Source organism: Anomaloglossus baeobatrachus, chromosome 2 (genome assembly GCF_048569485.1).
Source record: "Anomaloglossus baeobatrachus isolate aAnoBae1 chromosome 2, aAnoBae1.hap1, whole genome shotgun sequence".
Taxonomy (NCBI): Eukaryota; Metazoa; Chordata; class Amphibia; order Anura; family Aromobatidae; genus Anomaloglossus; species Anomaloglossus baeobatrachus.
The window spans coordinates 163,799,918-163,812,381 of record NC_134354.1 but is presented as its reverse complement, the minus strand read 5'-3'; positions in this window follow the sequence as shown (position 1 = coordinate 163,812,381).

The following is a 12,464-nucleotide window of genomic DNA, read 5'->3' as shown; positions in this document are numbered from 1 at the left end:
GGGTACTGTCACGCTGTACTCTAAGATGTACAATAGCAGTACAGTGCAGTAATGTGGGACTGAGAGGATTCCTGAACTATCTGAGAAGGCAGTTAGCTGGTAAACCACTAGGGAGCGTAAAAGTGGAGGAAATGTATGAGCAGGGAATTCCCTAGCAAAGGTAATACTAGTCAAGCCCACCAGATGGCAGTAGAATCGTCAGAAAGCCGTGTCACAACATGAGGTCTTGTAAATACACAAGGGCAAAGTCTAAACGTAGTCAGAGGGAAGCAAATAGTCAGTAGCCGGGAAATCAGAGCCTAGAAGCGAGGGGGAGTGGGAAGACAAGACAGAATTAAGGTAAACAGATAAGGAATGAACAGGGAGACAGCGGGAGAGACACTGATGGAAACAGACAACAGAGGAGGTTAACAGGTCAGGTGAACACGGAGGTCAGGAGGGGGCAGGGCAGAACACAGCAGAGCCAGAAATATCACTGGCGAAGTCCAAGAGAATCAGTACCCTAATAAAGCAGCCTGACCTCCAGAACGAGGCAGGAAGGATTAACCCCTAACGTGACCTGCATCAGAAGTGAAACTAAAAAAAGGCTCAGCTCCAGCTGAGCCAGGAGTCAATCATGACAGGTACTTTGCCCACTACGATATCGCTGGTGCGATGTCAGTTGGGTCATAGTAGTTAGTAGTGTGTAAATCCTTTATGATACGATTAACGAGCGCAAAAGCGTCATAATCGTATCATCGGTATAGTATCTGACATTTCTAGAATGTAGCTGCAGCGACGGTACGATCTTGTTCCTCGTTCCCCTGCGGCAGCACATATCGCTGTGTGAGATGCCGCAGGAGCGAGGAACATCTCCTACCTGCGTCACCGTGGCTCACGCCGGCTATGCGGAAGGATGGAGGTGGGCGGGATGTTTACATCCCGCTCATCTCCGCCCCTCCGCTTCTATTGGCCGCCTGCCGTGTGACGTCACACGACCCGCCCCCTTAGGAAGGAGGTGGTTCGCCGGCCAGAGCGACGTCGCAGGGCAGGTGAGTGCATGTGAAGCTGCCGTAGCGATAATGTTTGTTATTGCAGCAATCACAAGATATTGCTGCTGGGACGGGGGTGGGGACTATCGCGCTCTGCATCGGAAGCATCGGCTTGTGATGTCGTAGTGTGCAAAGTATCCCTTACGTTTAATCATTGAAACCAATGTTTCTCTCTCTCAGCGGCCGAACGATCAGTTGATCAGCCGGCTGCAGCTTTTGTGAATGATCAGCTGATCGCCTGGCGGCCAGCTTTTGAGAGCGATCAGCATCTCAAAAGCTGGCCACCGGACAATCAGCTGATCATTCACAAGAACCCCAAAACAACAGATCGTTGTTTCAGTCAGCATCAGTCACATCAGTTGTGCCACTATCTGCAATGCATCCGTAACACATCTGATTGTGACGGATGCAAAACAACGCAAGTGTGAAAGTAGCCTAAGTCACAAAGCTGAAAACCAGTCCAGAAACAGTCCTTAGTAGCAAGACCCAAACTGCAATAAAAAGTCTATAGGAGAGTGTACACACTAGCATGATGCTCTGGCTTACAGGTGCAGAAGCAGATTGTTGTATAACTGAAGGCATATTTGAGACCCTTCTTGGGTCAAGTCCCTTGATGCAAAGAAGAGACAGGTCTTGCTGAGGGGAGTCCAGGAAAGTGCAGAGAACTCAGTGATCCGCCAATGCTTGCTGGAAACAGGTGAAGCAGGAGCAGATCCAAAAACCATGGGTGGAGATGTGACAGCCAGTTGTTAGAAGCAGACAAAGTGTGCAGCAATACTAGGTATTAGAAACAGATCCAGAGGGGACACACTGGGAGCAGAAAATTAACAAATACTGAGGCAAGGCATGAATGAAGCACCAGAACTTACGTAGGTAGACTGACAGGAAGCTCATGGTAATAAGGAAGCAGTAAACCCGATCTTGACTAAAGGCCACTTTACATGCTGCGATATCGGTACCGAAATCGATAGCGTGGGTACCCGCCCCCATCGGTTGTGCGACATGGGCAAATCGCTGCCCGCGGCGCACAACATCGCCCAGACCCGTCACACTACTTACCTGCCCTGCGACGTCGCTGTGACCGGCGAAACGCCTCCTTTCTAAGGGGGCGGTTCGTTCAGCGTCACAGCGACGTCACAGCTGCGTCACTGAACCGCCGCCCAATAGAAGCGGAGGGGCGGTGATGAGCAGGACGAACATCCAGCCCACCTTCTTCCCTCCGCATTGCGGGAGGGAGGCAGGTAAGGAGAGGTTCCTCGTTCCTGCGGTATCACACGTACCGATGTGTGCTGCCACAGGAACGAAGAACAACTTTGTTACTGCTGCAGCAACGATATTAGAGAATGGACCGATGAGCGATTTTGCACGTTTTTGCAATGATGCAAAATCGCTCATAGGTGTCACACGCAACGGCATCGCTAAAGCAACCGGATGTGCATCACAAATTCCGTGACCCCAACGAGATCGCTTGAGCGATGTCGCAGCGTGTAAAGCGGCCTTTAGGCAACAAACCAGAAGGTTCAATAGAAGACCTGAAAACCTGACATTACCCAAATTTAAGGACATTCACTGAGATCAAAATAATTGCTAAATTGTAGCCAATGAAAATTAACTTGCTCCAATAAACCATAAGTAAAGACAAAGCAAACAAAATACTAATTATTACAATTGTTTCTAATGATATTATTCTATATACACTACAATCTACATGCAGTAAGCAGTCTGAGCCTTATGAGAGTGTCAATTAATGTACTTCATATTGGGCTTGTGTTATATCTTAATACCCTAAAGTTCCACATGTTGTAAATTTCCAACCAATTGAATATTCACCTCTACTCCCTGCCAAGCAATATTAATAAATCACACAGTGTGGTAAAATCAAATGAAATATGTGCTGTTTAATGACATAAATTATGGTTGCTAACACAACTATTCATGTCAAGAATCTCTCCCCAGCGAATGTATAAACTACAGTTGCTCCCAGCAGTAAACCACAGAAACATTGTTAATTAATATGAAATAATGTTACATGTCAACAAAAAACTGTGCCGTCAAATTACTCTAAAATATTTAAAATGTCAGAGAATGTTTCCATTCTACAGAGGATCAGCATTAATTGCATACTTACAACATGTCAGCAGGGTACACTTAGAATGTAATAAAAGCTGTTTGGAAATGCTACAGAATCTTTAGTATAAATCAGCTTCCATCTATTCCCCACTGTTCCTGCTATTTCTTAACAATTGAATTCATTATTTAATATGACAAATTTGTAGCATCATTCAGAAAACAGAGACACTGTACCAAAAATGAAGAATGTTTTAAAGACGACCTGTCCATTGCTGTAAGTGTGTACTTATCGCTAGCAATGTCGCAGCATGTAAAGCACCTTTTCGTTTCTTTAGCAAGGCAGTGGTTATCTTGGAGGTGTGTTTGGGGTCGTTATGTTGGAATACTGCACTACAGCCCAGTTTCCAAATGGATCATATTCGACTTCACTATGTCACAGTATATGTTGGCTTTCATAGTTCCCTCAATAAACTGTAGCTCTCCATAACTGACAGCATTCATGCAGCCCCAAACAATGCCACTCCCACCACCATGCTTGACTCTAGGTAAGACACATTTGTCTTTGTATTCCTCATCTGGTTCCTGTCACCCATGCTTGACATCATCTGAACCCAAAAGGGTTTATATTGGTCTCATCAGATAAAGGATATGGCTCCAGTAATCCATGTCCTTATTCTACTTATTTTCAGCAAACTGTTTGCGGTATTTCTTGTGCATCATTATTAAAAGAATCTTTCTTCTGGGATGACAGTCATGCAGATGTATGTCCTGATCACTGCCAGGCTGACCCCCACCCCTTTAACCTCTGCAGCAATGCTGGCAGCACTCATACGTCTATTTTGAAAAGACAACTTCTGGAACTTCTGGATATGATGCTGAGTACGTGAAGGTCTTTGGTTGACCATGGTGAGGTCTGTTTTGAGTGGAAACTGTCTTGTTAAACTTCTGCATAGTTTTGGTCACCATTCTGCAGCTCAGTTTTATGGTGTTGGCAATCATTTTAGCCTAGATCATCTTTATGTAAAGCAACAATTTTTTTTCAGATCCTCAGAGAATTCTTTCACATAAGGTGCCATGTTGAATGTTCAGTGACCAGTAGGAGACTGTGTGAGATCAATATCACTAAATGTAACACATCTGATCCCCATTCACACCTGAAACCTTGTAACACTAATGAGTCACATGACAAGGGTGTACTCACTTTTGTTGCAAGTTGTTTATATATTAACGTCTGTGTGTTGAGTTATTTAGAGGGCACACTTAATTTACACAGATATACAAGATGCACACTGACTACTTTACATTGTATCGAAGTACCATATCTTCAGTGTTATCCCATGAAAGATATAATAAAATATTTACAAAAATGTGAGGGGTGTACTCACTCTCTTTTTTTGACATACTATACAGTGAAGGAGATAATTATTTGCTCCCTTGCAGATTTCGTAAGTTTGACCACTGACAAAGACATGAACAGTCTATTTTTTTAAGGGTAGGTTAATTTTAATAGTGAGAGATAGAATATCAAAAATAATATCCAGAAAATCACATTGTATAAATTATAAATATGTATTTGCATTTTGCAGAGAGAAATAAGTATTTGATGCTTGTTGGCAAAACCCTTGTTGGCAAGCACAGCAGTCAGACATTATTTGTAGTTAATGATGAGCTTTGCGCACATGTCAGAAGGAATTTTGGTCAACTCCTCTTTGCAGATCATCTCTATATCCCTAAGATTTTGAGGCTGTCGCTTAGCAACTTGGATTTCAGCTCCTTCCATAGGTTTTCTATGGGATTAAGGTCTAGAGACTGGCTAGGCTACTCGATGACCTTAATGTGCTTCTTTTTGAGCCACTCCTTTGTTGCCTTAGTTGTATATTTTGGGTCCTTGTCCTTCTGGAAGACCCAGCCACAACCCATTTTTAATGTTCTGGCGGAGGGAAGGAGGTTGTCACTCAGTATTTTACAGTACATGGCTCCATCCATTATCACATTGATCAGTGAAGTAGTCCTGTGCCCTTAACAGAGAAACACCTGCAAAACATAATTTTTCCACCTCCATGCTTGACAGTGGGGAAGGTGTTCTTTGGGACGTAGGCAGCATTTCTCTTCCTCAAAACACTGGGCAATTTAAGTTAAGGCCAAAGAGCTCAATTTTTGTCTAATCTGACAACAGCACCTTCTCTCAATCACTCTCAGAATCATCCAGGTGTTCATTGGCAAACTTCAGATGGGCCTGCACATGTGCCCAGGGCCGTATTTGCCATTAGGCACTTGAGGGCACGTGCCTAGGGCGGCGCCTTGCAGGGGGGCGGCGCCCAAACCAAAATTTAAAAAAAAAAAAAAAAAAAAAATTTTTTTTTTTAAATCTTCCTCCCTCCTCCAAACTCTTTATTAAATCCGGCGCCTTTTTGGAGGAGGGAGGGAGCGCACAGTCATTTATAGTCGCGTCTATAACACGCGACTATAAAGGACACTCTGAGCGTGCCGGCACTTACTTCCGGGGTCAGAGCAGCTGGAATCAGCTCCCCGCCCCGACGTGCTGCCGTGCGCTCACTGTGCAGAGGTCACAGGAGCGTGAGGCAGCGCGGCGCAGAGGAGGACGGGACATGGAGCCGCCGCCGAGGAAGATGAGATGATGATCCTGCCACCGCCACCATCACCGCGGAGAACGGGAGGTGCAGCCGCCGGAGATGCCGCCTGGAGCAGGTAAGCGCTTTACAGCCGAAGACAGCGCCGAACAAGCAACCCGGGGGGGGGGAGGGGGGATGCCGGAGGATGTGGGGGCGCAACATGGAGGATGGGGGGATGGAACATGATATGGGGGCGCAACATGGAGGATGGGGGGATGGAACATGATATGGGGGCGCAACATGGAGGATGGGGGGATGGAACATGATATGGGGGCGCAACATGGAGGATGGGGGGGATGGAACATGATATGGGGGCGCAACATGGAGGATGGGGGGATGGAACATGATATGGGGGCGCAACATGGAGGATGGGGGGATGGAACATGATATGGGGGCGCAACATGGAGGATGGGGGGATGGAACATGATATGGGGGCGCAACATGGAGGATGAGGGGATGGAACATGATATGGGGGCGCAACATGGAGGATGGGGGGATGGAACATGATATGGGGGCGCAACATGGAGGATGGGGGGATGGAACATGATATGGGGGCGCAACATGGAGGATGGGGGGATGGAACATGATATGGGGGCGCAACATGGAGGATGGGGGGATGGAACATGATATGGGGGCGCAACATGGAGGATGGGGGGATGGAACATGAAGTGGGGGCGCAACATGGAGGATGGGGGGGATGGAACATGATGTGGGGGCGCAGCATGGAGGATGGGGGGGATGCCGCATGATGTGGGGGCGCAACATGGAGGATGGGGGGGATGAAGCATGATGTGGGGCGCAACATGGAGGATGTGGGGGCGCAGCATGGAGGATGGGGGGGATGAAGCATGATGTGGGGCGCAACATGGAGGATGGGGGCATGGAACATGACATGGGGGCGCAACATGGAGGATGGGGGGATGGAACATGATATGGGGGCGCAACATGGAGGATGGGGGGATGGAACATGATATGGGGGCGCAACATGGAGGATTGGGGGATGGAACATGATATGGGGGCGCAACATGGAGGATGGGGGGATGGAACATGATATGGGGGCGCAACATGGAGGATGGGGGGATGGAACATGAAGTGGGGGCGCAACATGGAGGATGGGGGGGATGCCGCATGATGTGGGGGCGCAACATGGAGGATGGGGGGGATGAAGCATGATGTGGGGCGCAACATGGAGGATGTGGGGGCGCAGCATGGAGGATGGGGGGGATGAAGAATGATGTGGGGTGCAACATGGAGGATGGGGGGGATGAAGCATGATGTGGGGGCGCAGCATGGAGGATGGGGGGGATGAAGCGTGATGTGGGGGCGCAGCATGGAGGATGGGGGGGATGAAGCATGATGTGGGGGCGCAGCATGGAGGATGGGGGGGATGAAGCATGATGTGGGGGCGCAACATGGAGGATGGGGGGATGAAGCATGATGTGGGGGCGCAACATGGAGGATGGGGGGGCGCAACATGGGGATGGAGCATGATGTGGGGGCGCAGCATGGGGGATGGAGCAGAATGGGAAAATGGGGGGGGGGGGAGGGAAAATGAGGGAGGGTGGTGGACAGTATAGCAAATGGGAGTTACAGTATGGAGAATGAGAGGCATGGCATGGAGAATGGGGTAGCATGGGGGGGGGCATGGTATGGAGAATGAGAGGCATGGCATGGAGAATGGGGTAGCATGGGGGGAGGGGCATGGTATGGAGAATGAGAGGCATGGCATGGAGAATGGGGTAGCATGGGGGGGGCATGGTATGGAGAATGAGAGGCATGGTATGGAGAATGGGGTAGCACGGGGGGAGGCATGGTATGGTGAATGGGGTAGCACGGGGGGGACATGGTATGGAGAATGGGAAAGCATGGGGGGTACTCTGTATGGAAGGGGAACCATGGTGGGCTTGGTATGAAGGGGGCTTGATATGGAGAAGGAAGCATTGTTGACCTTAGGGAGATCAACATATCCACTGCGGAGACACCATCACGTGTTTCTCAACGCAGTGATTCTAGAGCAAAGCCCCCTGGGAAATATGCAAATGAGAAAGCCGCGGAGACACCATCACATGTTTCTCAACGCTGGCAGGAAACTAGCCAGGTCTTTCACCGGGAAGGAACAACCACGGGAAGGGCAGTCTCCAGTCAAGGAGACCACCTATACCAAACATGGTATCCATCCACAGACAGCCGTTTCGGGGTATTTGCCCCTCATCAGTGTGGAGTAGGAATCTGGCTAGTGGGGGCAATGCCTAGTAAAAGACTACTTAAGCAAGCATTGTTGACCTTAGGGAGATCAACATATCCACTGCGGAGACACCATCACGTGTTTCTCAACGCAGTGATTCTAGAGCAATGCCCCCTGGGAAGTATGCAAATAAGAAAGCCGCGGAGACACCATCACGTGTTTCTCAACGCTGCCAGGAAACTAGCCAGGTCTTTCACCGGGAAGGAACAACCACGGGAAGGGCAGTCTCCAGTTAAGGAGACCACCTATACCAAACATGGTATCCATCCACAGACAGCCGTTTCGGCTCACTGCGTTGAGAAACACTTGATGGTGTCTCCGCAGTGGATATGTTGATCTCCCTAAGGTCAACAATGCTTGCTTAAGTAGTCTTTTACTAGGCATTGCCCCCACTAGCCAGATTCCTACTCCACACTGATGAGGGGCAAATACCCTGAAACGGCTGTCTGTGGATGGATACCATGTTTGGTATAGGTGGTCTCCTTGACTGGAGACTGCCCTTCCCGTGGTTGTTCCTTCCCGGTGAAAGACCTGGCTTGTTTCCTGCCAGCGTTGAGAAACATGTGATGGTGTCTCCGCGGCTTTCTCATTTGATATGGAGAAGGGGCAGCATGGGAAGCGCTCAGTTAGGAGCCTGGAAGGGCTGGGTATACATAATGTGAAGCATAAGGCTCATTATAGAGTGGGGACATCATGAGGGGGACAGTGAAGTGGGGGCTGCATGGAGAGGTGGGGACAGTGGAGGTCATAGTTCATAAGTGAGGAAGGTCTGGAGGGTGTAATTCAGTGGGGAGGACAGTGGGGGGTTTTCATTTGAGGGGGCAGTGTAGTGGAAATGTTATAGGAGAGAATGTGGAGGCTGTATACTGTAAGTGACACGGTGTGTGGTCATTCTTTGTGCTGTGAGCTCAGTGATGGGCAATTATTTATTCTTGGGCACAGCCTTGGGCTTACTTAGGGTGGTTACTCTTTAGTGAGGAGAATTATGAGTCTGTCACCAGGTTTTTGCCACCTAATTTGAGAGCAGCATAATGTAGGGGCAGAGATCCTGATTCCAGTGTTGTCACTTACTGGGCTGCTTAGTGTAGTTTTGATAACATCACTGTTTAATCAGCAGTAGTTATCATTACAGGACTACTTGGTGTGCTGCAGGTAGTCCAGCATATTCATGAGCTCTGTATAACTGCGAGATCTGCAGCAGAGAAAACGACAGCAAACAGCTCAGTAAGTGACACATCGCTGGAATCAGGGGCTCTGTCTCTACATTATGCTGCTCTCAGATGGGGGAGCAAAACCTGGTGACAGATTCCCTATACGGGTACCATTGCAGTGTTTGCTGCAGCAGACCAGACAAGAGGGGAGTCTTGGGAGACGCAGGACAATGTGTTGCTAAGAGCGATGACATTTTACTTTTACTCCCAAAATGGCAATTAATCTGCATACACATTTATACAGGGGACGTCGCTCTGGCATGTACAGTTTTACCTTAATATTATATATATGCAAACTGTTCTGTCCCCCCTGGTGCGGCCGGTGTCTTGGTGCAGATGTGCACCGTTCTATTTGCATATTAAAGACAGTCCCTCGTCCTTAGGTGAGTCAGTGCTGTTTAAAATCACTTAGCATTTCTGCACGTGTCCTGACACTGGAGGAGCAGAGTAGCACTCCAAGTGTCAGTGTGGGTGCGCCTGCAATGTGACTGCAGTGTCCGCGTGGGTGCGCCTGCAATGTGACTGCAGTGTCCGCGTGGGTGCGCCTGCAATGTGACTGCAGTGTCCGCGTGGGTGCGCCTGCAATGTGACTGCAGTGTCCGCGTGGGTGAGCATGCAATGTGATGCAGGTACGTTCTGACACCTGGTTGCTGCCTGTATTTGACTGCCGATTCAATGAGGAAGGTTGTTGAAGTGAGCAGACAGCACATCACAGCGCCGTGTCCCCCTCCTCACTGTGCTCCTCCTGTGTTGTGTGCACACCCGCACTGACGCTTGGAGTGTGCCGCTGTGCTCCTCCTGTGTTGGATGCCCACATGCACTGACGCTTGGAGTGTGCCGCTGTGCTCCTTCTGTGTTGTGTGCACACCCGCACTGATGCTTGGAGTGTGCCGCTGTGCTCCTCCAGTGTTGTGTGCACACCCGCACTGACGCGTGGAGTGTGCCGCTGTGCTCCTCCAGTGTTGTGTGCACACCCGCACTGACGCTTGGAGTGTGCCGCAGTGTTGGGTGCGGTGCAGCAGGAGATCTGGTGTTACGGTGCTCACTCTCACCAATGGATCACTATTAATCAAGACAAAGGCCTGGCTAGTATTTTCCTATATTAGGTGGTATCGGTGCACCAGGCTTAGGCCGCGCAGAAATGTCCTCATTTTCATATCAAATGTGGCTTTTTCAGTGAACATTAAAGGGAACCTGTTACACCCTTTTTCAATTTTAAACTGCCCCCAATGTCTTGTTAGTGACGCAATGTAAGTGATGCACATTTTCTGACTAACAAGACAATGGAGCAGTTTAATATTAAAGGTCGTGACCAGTTCCTTTTAAGCTGAACTATATGGGGGGGATTATTTCTCCACAGATCATGTCCCCCATATAAATATTTCTGCGGTCTAGGTGTCATTTTGGGGTGACAGATTCCCTTTAAGTCAGCTTAAAAATCATCTCACCTGACGAATGAAAGTTTTTTGCTCGTGCATCGGGTGATGAACACTGTTTAGATAAATCAGTTTCCTATCTTTGGCTGCAGTGTGAATGCTACTTTTAAAGGGGTTTTCTCACATTGGGAACTTACCCCCTATCCTTGGGATGAGGAATAGCTTTCCAATCGCTGGGGGTCCGACTACCGTGGCCCCGAGTGTTTCCCAGAACCAGAACATGCAGACAGAATGGATTCCGGGAGTAAAATTTCATAGTCCTGTCTCCTGAGCTGTGCACTTAAGAGGTCTTTTGAGCAATTGGTGGGGGTCTCAAGTCCCACCCCATGATGCCCCTTCTCCCTACTGAGCCCACCTCTGCCCTACTAATCTCCTCAGAATTAATGGACCTAAACCTATAAGATCTCGTCCAAAAGTTAAGTCTACTGCCTGGGACTAATCAGTATTGTGGTTCTTATATGGTCCACAGTCTAATGATGGCTGGTAACAACTACCAGCATCTCCTTACCATTGTTAAGGACATACTGAGAGTTGTACGTTAATGCAATACATAGATGTATATGGGTCTAACCTGACACTGCACTTGATTGCTGTGTGAAGTTGGCATTGTATTCATGTACTGATGGTGGTTTTGGCGATGTATTGTCTTCAGGGTGGGTTTGGTGATGTGTTATTGTGTTTAGGGTGCTTTTGGTGATATTACTGTATTGACAGTAGTTCTGTTGATGTATTACTGTACTAACTGTGGTTTTGGTTACGTATTATAGTATGTAGTGTGGTTTTAGTTATGTATTACTGTACTGATGGTGGTTCTGGTGATAGTCATGTGGCTGTTGTAATCTTTACCTTACAAGTCTTGATCCTAAAACATAGGGTCAGCGTGCTGAACTAAAAAATACAGCTATCTGCATGTCTGTCAGCCGAATAAGTAATAGACTAAAGCCCCCATACACTATAGTCTGATTTTTAGGCCGGCAGCTATCTTGCTCGGCTCTCCCATATACAGGAGCACTCATTCTGCCAATTGTTTCTGTGTTCTTTATTAGAGCCGCTGCTGGACATCTCCGACAGCAGCTTATCATTTAGAGGGTAATAGGATCTACATTCAGTAATTGGACATGCTGGATGCTTATTCCCCTGACAATCAGAATTGAGAGCCCCTGTTCACATTGGGCTATCAGCAGAACCTGTCGATATTGGCGGGTTTAGACAACTTTAGGTTAATGTGTATGGAGGTCTTAACTACTATCTGAAGGCTCTGGCTCTATCAGGGAATGTGCACATGTCTTGTAGTGGTCTGTGAACCCCCGGAATTATTCAGACAGAAAACACTTTAGGACAGTCAGCATTTTATCCTGAAGCAAATATTTATTTTTTTTGCTGTGGCTTCTTGGTTGTTTTTTCCAACATCTTTTAGCTACTGGATTTTACTTATTTTTTTAAATGAACTAGTAAGCTGCATCCAAGCAGCAGCCGCCATATAATGGACCGGTCACAACTAGTAAGCGGCGTCCAAGCAGCAGCCGCCATATAATGGACCGGTCACAACTAGTAAGCGGCGTCCAAGCAGAAGCCGCCATATAATGGACCGGTCACAACTAGTAAGCGGCGTCCAAGCAGAAGCCGCCATATAATGGACCGGTCACAACTAGTAAGCGGCATCCAAGCAGAAGCCGCCATATAATGGCCGGTCACAACTAGTAAGCGGCATCCAAGCAGAAGCCGCCATATAATGGCCGGTCACAACTAGTAAGCGGCATCCAAGCAGCAGCCGCCATATAATGGACCGGTCACTGTCAGACGCTTCATGTCTGAAGAAACCTGACGCGCTTAAAAAA